At 46.8% G+C, this 13,679-nt stretch overlaps 1 long non-coding RNA gene across 2 annotated transcripts in view; it reads right to left on the bottom strand.

Annotated features, from left to right (window-relative positions):
- LOC141164430 (uncharacterized) overlaps positions 1-13,679 on the bottom strand; it is an 82,556-nt gene that overhangs the window by 40,316 nt on the left and 28,561 nt on the right. The window lies entirely within an intron of this gene.

Below are 13,679 nucleotides of genomic sequence, written 5' to 3'. Positions count from 1 at the left end.
TCGGGTCAGTACGTTTACTGCGGTACCACATTTATATCGTTTTTCTATGTTTTGCACTTTTACATAATAAAAGCAATTTTATAGAAAAAATTATTTTTTAGCATAGCTTTATTCTGAGAGCTATAACTTTTTTATTTTTCAGCTGATGGAGCTGTATGGTGGCTTGTTTTTTGCGGGACGAGACGACATTTTCAGCGGTACCATTTTTATTTATATTCGTCTTTTTGATCGCGTGTTATTCCATTTTTTGTTTGGCGGTATGATGATAAAGCATTGTTTTTTGCTTCGTTTTTTTTTTTTTTTTTTTTTTACCGTGTTCACTGAAGGGGTTAACTAGTGGGACAGTTTTATAGGTCAGGTTGTTCCGGACGCGGCGATACAAAATATGTGTACTTTTATTGTTTTTTTTTTTGTTTTTTTTATAATTATATTTATTGATGAGTACATTATATTTTTATTTTTGGTGGATTATTTTTTTTATTTATTTTTTTTATATTTTTACAATTTTTTTTTTATTTTTTTTTTCACTTTCTGACAGTTTTTACACTTTTTTACTCTGTCCCACTGTGGGACTTTCACTTTTTTTATTCTGATCGCCTGCATGGCACAGGAATGCAGCACCATCCCTGTGCCATGCAGGCTGTCAGCGCTGGACAGGGAGAAGTTAGTTTGGAGATGCACTGCGCATGTCCAAACAATCTTCCTGTTGTCTGGTGACCCGGATGTTGTCATGACGACATCGGGTCGTCATGGCAACATCCTGGAAGCCACGGCAGACAGCGCTGGAGGCCGGAAGAGGAGGTGAGTATCGGCGATCACCTCCCCTTGCCACCGCAATGCTGCGATCGACTTAGATCGCAGCATTGCGGGGGTTAATGTGCTGGCAGAGGGGCAGGACCGCTCCCTGCACATAGTACCGGGTGTCAGCTGTGACAATCAGCTGACACCCGGCAGCGATTGCGCCCGCACAGCCTGTGTGCGCGCGCGATCGCGATGACGTACTAATATGGGTCTGGCTCTTAAGTCCCAGGGCACAGAAGCGTATTAGTACGTCTAATGTTGTTAAGGGGTTAAACTAATACTGCAATACTGGTGCTGCAGATGACCATTTTTTTTTTTATTAAAAATAAACTTGATTTCCAGAGACCTAGCAATTAGAAAACGCCTAAGGCGTGTGGTAAGGGATGGGGAAGTGCTGATCACGGTGCACACAGATGCCGAGGACGTGGAGCAAGTGCGACTACGCACTTCCTGGAGCACAAGAAACACACGCATGCACAACACAGAGCTTCCTGTGCCACTTTGCAGGGAGACACGGTACATCACTTCTGAAGCCACACCAGTGCAAACAGGTGGTCGGTTGGAAGGCAGATAATGATTCCAGCATGCTTGCCAGCACCACCCAGTCTTCCACACGGTCCAGTTTCACCAGCCAACAGTCTGGATTACTTAATCCTCACCCTGATCCTCCTTCCTCCCACTATGTTGAGTACCAGGAGACCCAGTGATCCCACACCAGGACACTCCAAGGAGCGCTTTACAACATAATTTCTTGATTGTGGCCTCTCACCCTGCATGTTCCAAGCGGGACAAGAGGAGATGCTGTTTAGTGAGGCAAAAAAAAAGAGCAGCCATGCCCACAAGAAGATGACGGTGGGGAATAGCAAATTTTGTGTAAGGAGGTAGATGATGATGAGACGCAGTTGTCGATAAGGCAGTGTCACACAAGGTGTGGGAAAGACTAAGTGCAACATGAAGGAAAGAGGGGGAGGAAGCCCAAACCCAAAAACAAGTCCAATGTAATTGCAGACTCACTTTCTCGATTGCAGTTCAGCAAATTCTTCAATCTTGTGCCAGAGGCCAAAGCAACAGGAGTGCAGTGTCCGAATTATTTATGGGGCTTAATTTGGTCCTCGTTATGAAACTGTTCAAACGTAAAATCAAAGCATCAACATGGAAAGGGTATTTGGCTGCGTGGGATTTATGGGTTTCTTTTTGTAATAACAAGAGATGGGATATGTTTAATAGTTTGAAGAAGATGGCTTTGTCCTTTTGCATGTCATTTTTTGATACATGGTTGGCGCATAGTACAGTAGTAAAAAACCTCGCTGGGACTTCATTTTTTCTTAAAATACCAGGGAAGTGGCCATTAAATTGTTATTTCATAGTGAAACAGGTACTAAAAGGGTATAGAAAGGATCATTGTGTAAGAGATGATAGGTGTCCAATTACCCCGGATATATTACATGATTTATGTAGAGCAGCTGAGTCCTGTTGTTATAATGCTTTTGAAGCTTTGCTTTTTTCCACAATGGCGTCATTATTATTTTTAGGAGCCCTTAGAATTGGAGAGTTGTTGCCTACAGGGAAGTGGGGAGTTGAAGGGTTAAAAGTTGAGCACGTATCAGTAGGACCAGGCTATATTTTAATTAATATCATTAAATCTAAAACTGATCAGTTAGGGAAAGGTAATTGACTGAAGTTAATGTGTTTCCCGAAAGAGGATATATGTCCAATATGTTTAACAAGAAAGTATTTGAATATGCGGCCGGTAGGGGTGAGCTTTAGCTGTTGCACCAGGCTGACACACCTTTGACGCAGTTTCAGTTGAGGAGCATTTTGAATAAATGTATATCTGACTAAGGTTTAGGTCACAAATATTTTTCAACACATTCCTTTCAAATTGGGGCTTCAACAGATGCTGCTAGACTGGGTTTGGATGTATCTGTTATTAAAAAACTTGGGAGTTGGCAATTGAACTGTTATAAATTATATATTAGGAAGTAATATGTAATGTGAACTTATGTCATGCAAGGTGTGAGAAAGACTAAGTGCAACACGAAGGGAAGAATGGGAGGAAACCCAAACACTAGGGAAAGGGGGAGTGGAGACCCCTAGGCAGATCTAATATCACCCTGCCTACTCTACCATCCCTATATAGGTTCCACACCTATAACCGAGCAGGACCCTAAGCCCTGTATGTCCCTAGAGCTTGGCCCTAGATAGGGATGGGGAATGGTGAGCACTAGTCAGGCCCCACTACAAACTAAAGACAACAAGGTAGACGAATAAAGGGGATAAACTTAGCTTGAGCAGACACCAGAGAAGTAACGCCAAGTGTCCTCCAAGTGCACCAGATTAGAAGCTAGCCAACTTCTAGAGCTCCAATCCTGCACAAAGGTACATAGAAGTAACATCGGTGATTCCCTGGAGCAAACTGAGTGTTTTTAACTCCCAAGCAAGGGTGTGTCATTCAGTAGCAGGAGGGAGGTCGCCAGAGTGACTATCTATTACACCTGACACACCCGTGACAGTACCCCCCCTTCTATGAGTGGCCTCCGAACACTCAGGACCAGGTTTCTCAAGATAAGAGGTGTGGAATGCACGAACCAACCTGGGGGCATTCACCTCTGATGCTGAAACCCACATCCTTTCGTCTGGACCATAACCCTTCCAGTGCACCAAGTACTGTAGGGAACGATGCTGGAGACGAGATTCTACAATACTCGAAATCTGAAACTCCAAAGTACCATCAACCATGATTGGGGAGGTGGTAGAGGAGAGGACTCAATAGGTTCTACATATTTCTTGAGCAGAGACCTGTGAAAGACATTGTGGATCTTAAGGGCCTGAGGTACAGTGGGGAAAAAAAGTATTCAGTCAGCCACCAATTGTGCAAGTTCTCCCACTTAAAAAGATGAGAGAGGCCTGTAATTGACATCATAGGTAGACCTCAACTATGAGAGACAAAATGAGAAAACAAATCCTGAAAATCACATTGTCTGATTTGGAAAGAAAATTTTTTTAAATTTTGGTGGAAAATAAGTATTTGGTCACCTACAAACAAGCAAGATTTCTGGCTCTCACAGACCTGTAACTTATTCTTTAAGAGGCTCCTCTGTCCTCCACTCATTACCTGTAGTACTGCCACCTGTTTGAACTTGTTATCAGTATAAAAGACACCCGTCTACAACCTCAAACAGTCACACTCCAAACTGCACTATGGTGAAGACCAAAGAGCTGCCGATGGACACCAGAAACAAAATTGTAGCCCTGCACCAGGCTGGGAAGACTGAATCTGCAATAGGCAAGCAGCTGGTGTGAAGAAATCAACTGTGGGAGCAATAATTAGAAAATGAAAGACATACAAGACTACTGATAACCTCCCTTGATCTGGGGCTCCACACAAGATCTCACCCCGTGGGGTCAAAATAATCTCAAGAACGGTGAGCAAAAAGCCCAGAACCACCCGGGGGGGGAACTAGTAAATGACCTGCATAGAGCTGGGACCATCGTTACACAGGCTACCATCAGTAACACACTATTCCGCCAGGGACTCAGATCCTGCAGTGCCAGACGTGTCCCCCTGCTCAAGCTAATACATGTCCGGGCCCACCTGAAGTTTGCTAGAGAGCATTTAGATGATCCAGAAGAGCATTGGGAGAATGTCATATGGTCAGATGAAACCAAAGTAGAACTGTTTGGTAGAAACACAACTCGTCGTGTTTGGAGAAGAAAGAATGCTGAGTTGAATCCAAAGAACACCATACCTACTGTGAAGCATGGGGGTGGCAACATCATGCTTTGGGGCTGTTTCTCTGCCAAGGGACCAGGACAACTGATCCGTGTATATGAAAGAATGAATGGGGCCATGTATCATGAGATTTTGAGTGCAAACCTCCTTCCATCAGCAAGGGCATTGAAGATGAAACGTGGTTGGGTCTTTCAGCATGACAATGATCCCAAGCACACCCCCAGGGCAACAAAGGAGTGGCTTTGTAAGAAGCATTTCAAGGTCCTGGAGTGGCCTAGCCAGTCTCAAGGTCTAAACCCTATAGAAAACATTTGGAGGGAGTTGAAAGTCTGTGTCGCCCAGCAACAGCCCCAAAACATCAATGCTCTAGAGGAGATCTGCATGGAGGAATGGGCCAACATACCAAAAACAGTGTGTGACAACTTTGTGAAGAATTACAGAAAACATTTGACCTCTGTCATTGCCAACAAAGGATATATAACAAAGTATTGAGATGAACTTTTGTAGGTGACCAAATACTTATTTTCCACCAAAATTTTAAAAAAAATTCTTTCCAAATCAGACAATGTGATTTTCAGGATTTGTTTTCTCATTTTGTTTCTCATAGTTGATGTTTACCTATGATGTCAATTACAGGCCTCTCTCATCTTTTTAAATGGGAGAACTTGCACAATTGGTGGCTGACTAAATACTTTTTTTCCCCACTGTAGCTCAAGACGAAATGCTGCTTGTTTATTGACGGCGGTTATTTTATAGGGACCAATAAATCTAGGTCCCAGCTTTCAGGAAGGGACCTACAACTTGATATTCCTGGTAGACAACCACACAAAGTCATTCACACTCAGGTCCGGACCTGGCAAGCATTTCCTGTCAGCCATACATTTGTACCTGTCTCCCATGATCTTCAAATTACTCAGAACCCCCTGCCACACCGAGGAGAGCGACAAAGCAAAATGTTCCTGTGGCGCCCCTGAGGGTTCGCCACAGGGATACTGCACCTCAGACCGAGGTGTGGTATCTCCTCTCCGAGGTAAGGAAGGAGCACCTCTCAGGACCCCACCACATCCATCCAATACTACATCTCTCCCACCTGAGGGGGGCTTAAAGGCACCAGGGTGCTGCCCCTGCCGGGATAAGAGGAGATGGGGGGGGGCCAAAGATAGGGGGAACCATGTAGTGGGTGAGGGTGGAGGACGCACTTTAGGTTACACCACAAAATTCATATTTAATAAACGGCCATCTTGGGCTTATGGTCTTTGATTGTGATCTTCATCACTGAACGTGGCCTTCTGTGTGAACCGGCAGCTGATTGAAGATACACGGTCCTCGTTCTCTGGCCTTGAGGCGAGGAGCGGGCTAGAGTTAACGGCTGTCTCTGCCCGGTCAAGGTCCCTACCTAAGAAGGCCTGGAGGGGAGCAGAGGAGACAAGCTCCACAGGCAAAAGGATCCCAGGGGGATGCAGACGGAGCGGCATACGCCACCTGTCCTCACTATTCTGGCCTAGTCAGAGGGATTCCTGCTGCAAGAGGGGTACCGGCCCCCGGTATCTGACTCTGTCACTTTAAGTCTTAGTCGGAGAAGCCCGGAGGCTCAGTGGATCCTACCGCGTAACGGAGCGGAGTCGCCACCCGTACCCTAGTTCTGTGCATAGTCCAGAGGGAGACCCAGCCTTGTAACACGCACCACATACAGACAGGAGAGGACCTAGTGGAAAGTCTAGGAACACTCTGGTGCAGGGGGTCCTGATTCACGCACCCGAACTACCCGGAGTGTGCTGAACCCCTTCCTGGTGGCCGCAGTGCGCCATGAGGAGCGAGGAGAAGCCTTGCAGCTGAACTTTAACAACGTGAGTAAAGCTTGGAAGACTACATCTATTGCCTCCGGTTCCTTATTACAACACGGCACTTGCACTACACCGCACCACATCTCCTACTACTACTCCCTTGATCCGTCTTCTCTGCCCTGAGGCCCTGCTCCGCCTGTGGGGAGTAGTACCATCTTCTGCTGCCACTACATCCCGCCTCAGAGGACTGAACGCAGCGCTGGTGGAGGATCACCAGAAACCACAGGTGGCGTAGTCATTACATCCACTCGATTAACACCAAACCCTGAAAGCCCATTAAATCTTTTATTGTGACGGCCCTGGGCACGGAACGGGTCCAGGCAATGACTGCAACCCCCCAAACATCTGACCCGGCTCCGAGTACCACCATCTCCCAGGGTAGGACTGTGAGCGTCACATTCCTCCTCGGGAACTTGCGAAGCCTCTCCCCCACTAAAAGTACCAAACTGTGGATGGAAACCGTATGCACCAAAGAAAAGTGACCTGCTGGTAGATTATTGGCGATAATTATTAATAGCAAATTCTGCCAGCGGTAAGTAAGATGCCCAATCCTCCTGGTTTTCGGAGACAAAACACCTGAGGTAAATCTCCGAATTCTGATTACTGCGCTCGGTCTGCCCATTCGACTGAGGATGGAAGGCAGAGTAAAAGGACAGATGCACCACCCAGTCGAGAACAGAATGCTTTCCAGAACATGGAAACAAACTGGGTCCCCCGATCTGACACTACATCGGAGGGAACCCCGTGAAGCTTCACGATCTCATTTATAAACACCTGAGCAAGAGTCTTGGCATTCAGAAGTAATGCGAATAAGTGAACCATTTTACTGAACCTATCTACAACCACCAAACAAAACCACAGTTTTGCCTGCAGATACCAGTAGGTCAGTAATAAAATTCATGGACAAGTGTGTCCATGGCCTACTAGGAATAGGTAGGGGAAGAAGAGTACCAGACGGACGGGTATGTGATACTTTAGAACGCGCGCGAATACTACAAGCAGACACGTGTTCAACTACATCCCAATGCAACCCCGGCCACCAAAAACGATGAGAAAGGAGGTCTGCAGTTGCCACCTTGATGATCAGCAAGCACAAAGTTACGATGTTTCTTAATTACTTTGGTGCGCAGATTAGATGGTACAAATAAGCTTCCTGAAGGGCAGGAGGCAGGGGCGTCCCCCTGAGCCTCCAACACCTCACCCTCCAGTTCAGCATATAATGCTGAAATGACTACCCCCTTCTGTAATATTGGGGCAGGGTTCTCATGGTCACCGCCACCAGGGAAGCTCTGGGACAAAGCATCAGCCTTGACATTTTTGACCCCTGGATGAAAAGTGACAACAAAGTTGGACCTAATAAAAAACAGGGACCATCTGGCTTGCCAAGGGTTGAGACGTTTAGCTGACTGGAGATATGACAGGTTCTTATGGTCAGTAATAACAGTAATAGTATGGACAGTCCCCTCCAATCAATGTCGCCAATCTTCGAATGCCAATTTGATCGCCAAAAGTTCCCTATTACCCACGTCATAATTTCTCTCAGGCGAAGACAATTTTTTAGAAAAGAAAGCGCACAAATGCCATTTACCAGGGGACGGACCCTGAGACAGCACAGCCCCAACCCCCACATCTGATGCATCAACTTCCACAATAAAGGGCTGGGAAAAATCGGGTTGACTGAGTATAGGTGCAGTCTCAAAATAATTCCTTAAGGAAGAAAAAGCCTGAAGGGAGGCGTCCACCATTTGGAAAAATCAGACCCCTTCCTAGTCATGTCGGTAAGGGGTTTCATGATTACTGAGTAATTTTGTATGAATTTCCGGTAAAAATTATTAAAGTCAAGAAAATGTTGTAGGGCCTTCAGGTTCTCGGGACGGTCCCAATCAAGGACTGCAAGGATCTTCTTCGGATCCATCTGAAAACCCGAAGATGACAAGTACTCCAAAAACTGTACCTCTTGAACGGCGAAAACACATAGTTTGGCATAGAGTTTGTTATCCCTTAATATCTGGAGCACCTGTTTAACATGCCTCCAATGTGTCTCAAAATCAGGTGAGTAAATCAAAATATTATAAAGATAGACCACCACAAACCTCCCCACCAAATGATGGAAAATATAATTTATGAAATGCTGGAACACCGCAGGTGCATTGGTCAAACCGAAAGGCATAACCAGACTCTTGAAATGCCCTTTAGGGGTATTGAACACTGTTTTCCATTCGTTCCCTTCTCTGATTCTAACCAGATTGTAGGTTCCCCTTAAATCCAACTTGGAGAATACCTTAGCTCCTACAACCTGGCTGAACAAATCTGGAATCAGAGGAAGAAGGTATGGATCACGGATGGTTATTTGATTTAATTCCCGACAGTCTAAACAGGGACGTAGACTGCCTTCTTTTTTCTTCACGAAGAAGAACCCTGCCGCCACAGGCAAAGATGATGGCCTAATGTGTCCCTTCTCCAGACTTTCCGCAATGAAATCCTTCATGGCTTATCTCTCAGGGCCAGAAAGATTATACAGTCTGGACTTCGGTAGTTTAGCTCCGGGGGTGTGGTTAATAGGAAAGTCATATGCACGATGAGGAGGCAAATTCTGACACCCCCTCTCAGAAAAAACTTCTTCAAAACCAGACAGAAAAGCAGGTAATATTTCTGTAGAGACAGTAGCAAGGAAAATATCTAAACAGTTCTCATGTCAGTAATCTCCCCATTCAATAATCTCCCCAGTTTGCCAATCCACCAACAGATTATGTTTCACCAGGGTAGACCCAAAACAATTGGGGTGGGAAGACTGTCCAGGAAATAGCAAGGGATTATTTCACAATGAACCAACCCCACCCTCAGGTTTACACAATGTACAATCTAAGTAAATGCTTTCTGTGCAAGTGGCGCTGAGTCGATGGCGAAGATGGGAATAGGCTTAGCTAAAGTACAGCAAGCAAGACCATAAGTTTTCACAAACTCAGCATTAACCATGCTGACTCCGGCTCCACTGTCAAACACAGAAATTTTCTCGGTTTTGCTCTCTAGCACCACATCTGCTGTCAGGACAAACTGGGAACTGCAGGTTGGCGACAAATGCACCCCTTGCTTTTCCAACTCAGGACTACCAAGAGTTAATCGAGTCTCCTTTTGCTTAGGAATCTAAGGACAGGTCCCAATAAAATGTCCCTTTTTCCCACAGAAAAAAACATGCGCCTTTTTTCTTGCGAATCTCCGGGGAAATGCATAATGTAAAGGCACCCCCTAACTGCATGGGGTCCTTCACCTCCCCCCGCACTGGTTCACCGCCAGACCGATCCTCCGACAGAGGTACATAACCCGACAAGACATGGCAGCATCTAAGGACTGAGGGGTTTCATATACTGCCAGAGGATCTTTCAACCTTTCAGTAAGCCCCTCACAAAATTGGCTTGTAAGGGCTGAGTCATTCCATTTAGAATCCGTTGCCCATCTACGGAATTCAGAACTGTACATCTCCACTTCTCGCAGCGGAAGTAGCCGCACAGGCAGCGGCGCTGACATCCATGCGGCTAGGGTGTCAAGGGAGGACAGGGGAGCGGCGCTGTGGGTCGGGATACTTCTGCTGCGAACAGTCGCTCATCTCCCAGCTTCTCGCAGCGGAAGTAGCCGCACAGGCAGCGCCGCTCCCCGGTCCTCACTAATACGATTCCGCTCCCCGGTCCTCACCAATACGATTCGCTGATTGGTCGCGCTCTCCGGCCGCGACCAATCAGTGATCTTGGCTCAAAAGTTAAACACCGCTGTGCTGATTGGTCGAGGCGGTAGCCGCATGGAAGTCAGCGGCGATGCAGCCGGGAGATGACCGGCGCTAGACATTCATCTCCCGGCTACTCACACAGAAAGTACCCGCACATCAACGCCACTCCCCATTCTCAGTAACACTGGTCGCTGATTGGCCGCAGCAGCCGCCCGCGACCAATCAGCGATATGGGCGGCAAATTTAAACGCCGCTCTGCTGATTGGTCGCGGTCGCGACCTATCAGCGATTGTGGCGCCAAATATAAACACCGCTCTGCTGATTGGTCGCGGTCGCCGGCCGCGACCAATCAGCATTATTGGCGCCAAATTTAAACCCCGCTCTGCTGATTGGTCGCGGACGCACGCCGCGACCAATCAGCATTTTTAGCGTCAAATTTAAACCCCGCTCTGCTGATTGGTCTCGGCCGGCAACCGAAACCAATCAGCAGTATTGGCGCCAAATTTAAACCCCGCTCTGCTGATTGGTCGCGGCTGGCAACCGAGACCAATTAGCAGTATTGGCGCAAAATTTAAACCCCGCTCTGCTGATTGGTCGCAGCCGGCAACCGACGAGACCAATCATCAGTATTGGCGCAAAATTTAAACCCCGCTCTGCTGATTGGTCGCGGTTGCCGGCCGCGACTAATCAGCATTATTGGCGCCAAATTTAAACCCCGCTCTGCTGATTGGTCGCGGTTGCCGGCCGCGACCAATCAGCAGTATTGGGCCCAAATTTAAACACCGCTCTGCTGATTGTTCGCGGTGGCCGGCCGCGACCAATCAGCGATTTTGGCGCCACATTTAAACCCTGCTCTGCTGACTGGTCACAAACCGCCGGCCGCCACCAATCAGCGATTTTGGCGCCAAATTTAAACCCCGCTCTGCTGATTGGTCGCGGTTGACAGCCGCGACTAATCAGCATTGTTGGCGCCAAATTGCCGGCCGCGACTAATCAGCATTATTGCCGCCAAATTTAAACCCCGCTCTGCTGATTGGTCGCGGTTGCTGGCCGCGATTAATCAGCATTGTTGGCGCCAAATTGCCGGCCGCGACTAATCAGCATTATTGCCGCCAAATTTAAACACCGCTGCCGGCCGCGACCAATCAGTGATTTTGGCGCCAAATTTAAACACGCTCTCCAGTCCTCACTAACATGGCTTGCTGATTGGTCGCGGCCGCCTGCGACCAATCACCGATATTGCCGCCAAATTTAAACACCGCTGTGCTGATTGGTCGCGGTTGCCGGCCTCGACCAATCAGCGATTTTGGCGCCAAATCTAAACACCGCTCTGCTGATTGCGCCCGGTCTGCCGCATACATATTCTAGAATACCCGATGCGTTAGAATCGGGCCACCATCTAGTATGAGATAAGAAGCATAAGATCCTTGAGCAGAGACTGTGAGACGGGGTAACTTTAAACAAAGTATGAGATAGAGAAAGGTCAGGAATCTAGAGTAGGTAAAGAAATATAGAGCAGAGAGGAAAACCATTAACCTTTCTATAACAGGCGGAGCAAAGAGCTCAGGAGAGGTGTTATGGGCTTAACTTGTCTTTACCTACGGAGCGGGTAAGAGTGTAGTGGATGGATGTCAGAGGGCAAAAATGGGATGGATTACTTGAGCAAGTTTTGATGTGTGACACTTTTCCAGACCCGGATGTTATAATAGTGCACCTGGGGAGGGAATGATATTGGGAAATTGGTAACAGTGGACCTCCTTTTTCTTATGAAAAACCTGCAGAAAATCAGCAGTTTATTCCCAGGAGTGAAGATCATCTTTTCTGAAATCATCCCAAGAGAGTTCGGGTACGTGCACACGATCAGTACTGTCAGCGCTTTGAACGCAGTATACTTTATGCTGCGCCGCACGCAGGTGAATCCGCATGAGTTCATTGAACCATGTGGATTCACCGCATCCTGTACATTGCACTGATAGTATTTCTCTTGCGGAGACTAGCGACTCCGCAAGAGAAATTGACATGCTGCGGTCTGGAAAGATGCATCCCATCCCCGTGTCCGCAGGTGATCTGCAGGAGAACAGGAACGTATAGTGGACATGGGATTTCTTGAAATCCCATCCACTATGCTGTAACATCTGGCCGCTGCGGATTGTATGCAGTGCAAGTGCGCTGCGTCCAATCCGCAGCGATTACTGATCGTGTGCACATACCCTCATTGTTTGAGTCAAACGATTTGAGTTTCTGTAACAAGATTAGAAAGAGATTGAATAGGTCTATGTGTAAATTTTTGCTGTCACTTGGTTCCTTTTCATTCAGACACATTGACTTAGAGGGTGGAATCCACGGTCTGTTTAGAAACGATTTGGTACATCTGTCTGATATTGGAAATGATATCTTCAATTTGAATTTACAGGCGATGGTTGAAATAGCCCTTGGTGCGGTGGGGCCATGCTTGCCGGGTTAGGCAAGGTGGCCTGGTGGGGTTAGTCGTCCAGGGATCTGGATGGACAGGTAATTGGTTAACGTTGCTTGAGCCTTGTGGCTGAGCTGCGGTTTGGTAAATGTTTGGAACTTGCTTTAAAATAAAATGTATAAATTGATATGATTACACTTAAATGTTATGTGGTTTAATAAGTAAATAAAGGTCGTGGCCAATTGTTATCCACCGAGTCAATGTGTCAAGTCGTTTTGTCTTTGCGCTGTTTAGATAAGGGGTCATAGAATAATGTGTAATGCCCTGTAGGATTTACTATAGATATCACTCATGTAATGGAAGAAGTGGAATCTTTGCATTGTACTATATATATATATATATATATATATATATATATATATATTTCTCCGCCGTATCTCTGCATCATGAATCGTGGTATGTGATAACGGGGCCCACTGAGACTCTTTCGCCCGGGGCCTGCGACACTGGTGTAAAAGTGGAGAGCAAAGGCGTAACCCCCCCAAAATTCTCCATCAGGGTCCGCCGCATGATGGGTGTGTATAGTGGTCGTCTTCTTATATGGACCCTCTTGGGCCCCCCTACACCCTTTATAGTTAGGCCCTGATGGTGTGGTTCCCATAGCAACCAGATTCCCCCTCTCATTTCTCAGAGTCTCTGTGAAATGTCAACGCTTAAAGGGATTTTCCACTTTCAATGATCCTCAAATGATTGGATGCTTGTAAAGTAACAACGCCATATAGTGCTCATCCTCCCCCGGTCTGACGCCGGCTCTCCGACTCTTTGTGTCTTTGGCTGCAGTGATGTCACGATTACAGCGCCCATCACCGCTGCAGTCAATCACTGAGCTCAGCGGCTGTTATTACAGTCGGTATGAGCTGCCGAGCTCAGTGATTGGCTGCATCGGTTGTCACGTCTCTGCTGCAGCCAAAACATAGACACTGGAAAGTGCTGGACCGGGGGAGGGCGAGTACGATATGTCTGCTTTCAAATTTCTTGAATGTGGAAAGCCACTTGATATAAATCTGGTTTCTATGGGCAACTGTTACACATTCTGGTTGCACTTGATTCGAGACATGAGGGACGTTTACGTAGATTATATATGTCTGTGTGAGCGCCGCTGACAAC

This window comes from Phyllobates terribilis, unplaced genomic scaffold, assembly GCF_046119375.1.
Source record: "Phyllobates terribilis strain yellow unplaced genomic scaffold, ASM4611937v1 Scaffold_10__3_contigs__length_209671492, whole genome shotgun sequence".
NCBI classification, from domain to species: domain Eukaryota; kingdom Metazoa; phylum Chordata; class Amphibia; order Anura; family Dendrobatidae; genus Phyllobates; species Phyllobates terribilis.
Note: the sequence above shows the minus strand (reverse complement) of the source record. Positions and strands in the feature narration are given on the sequence as shown.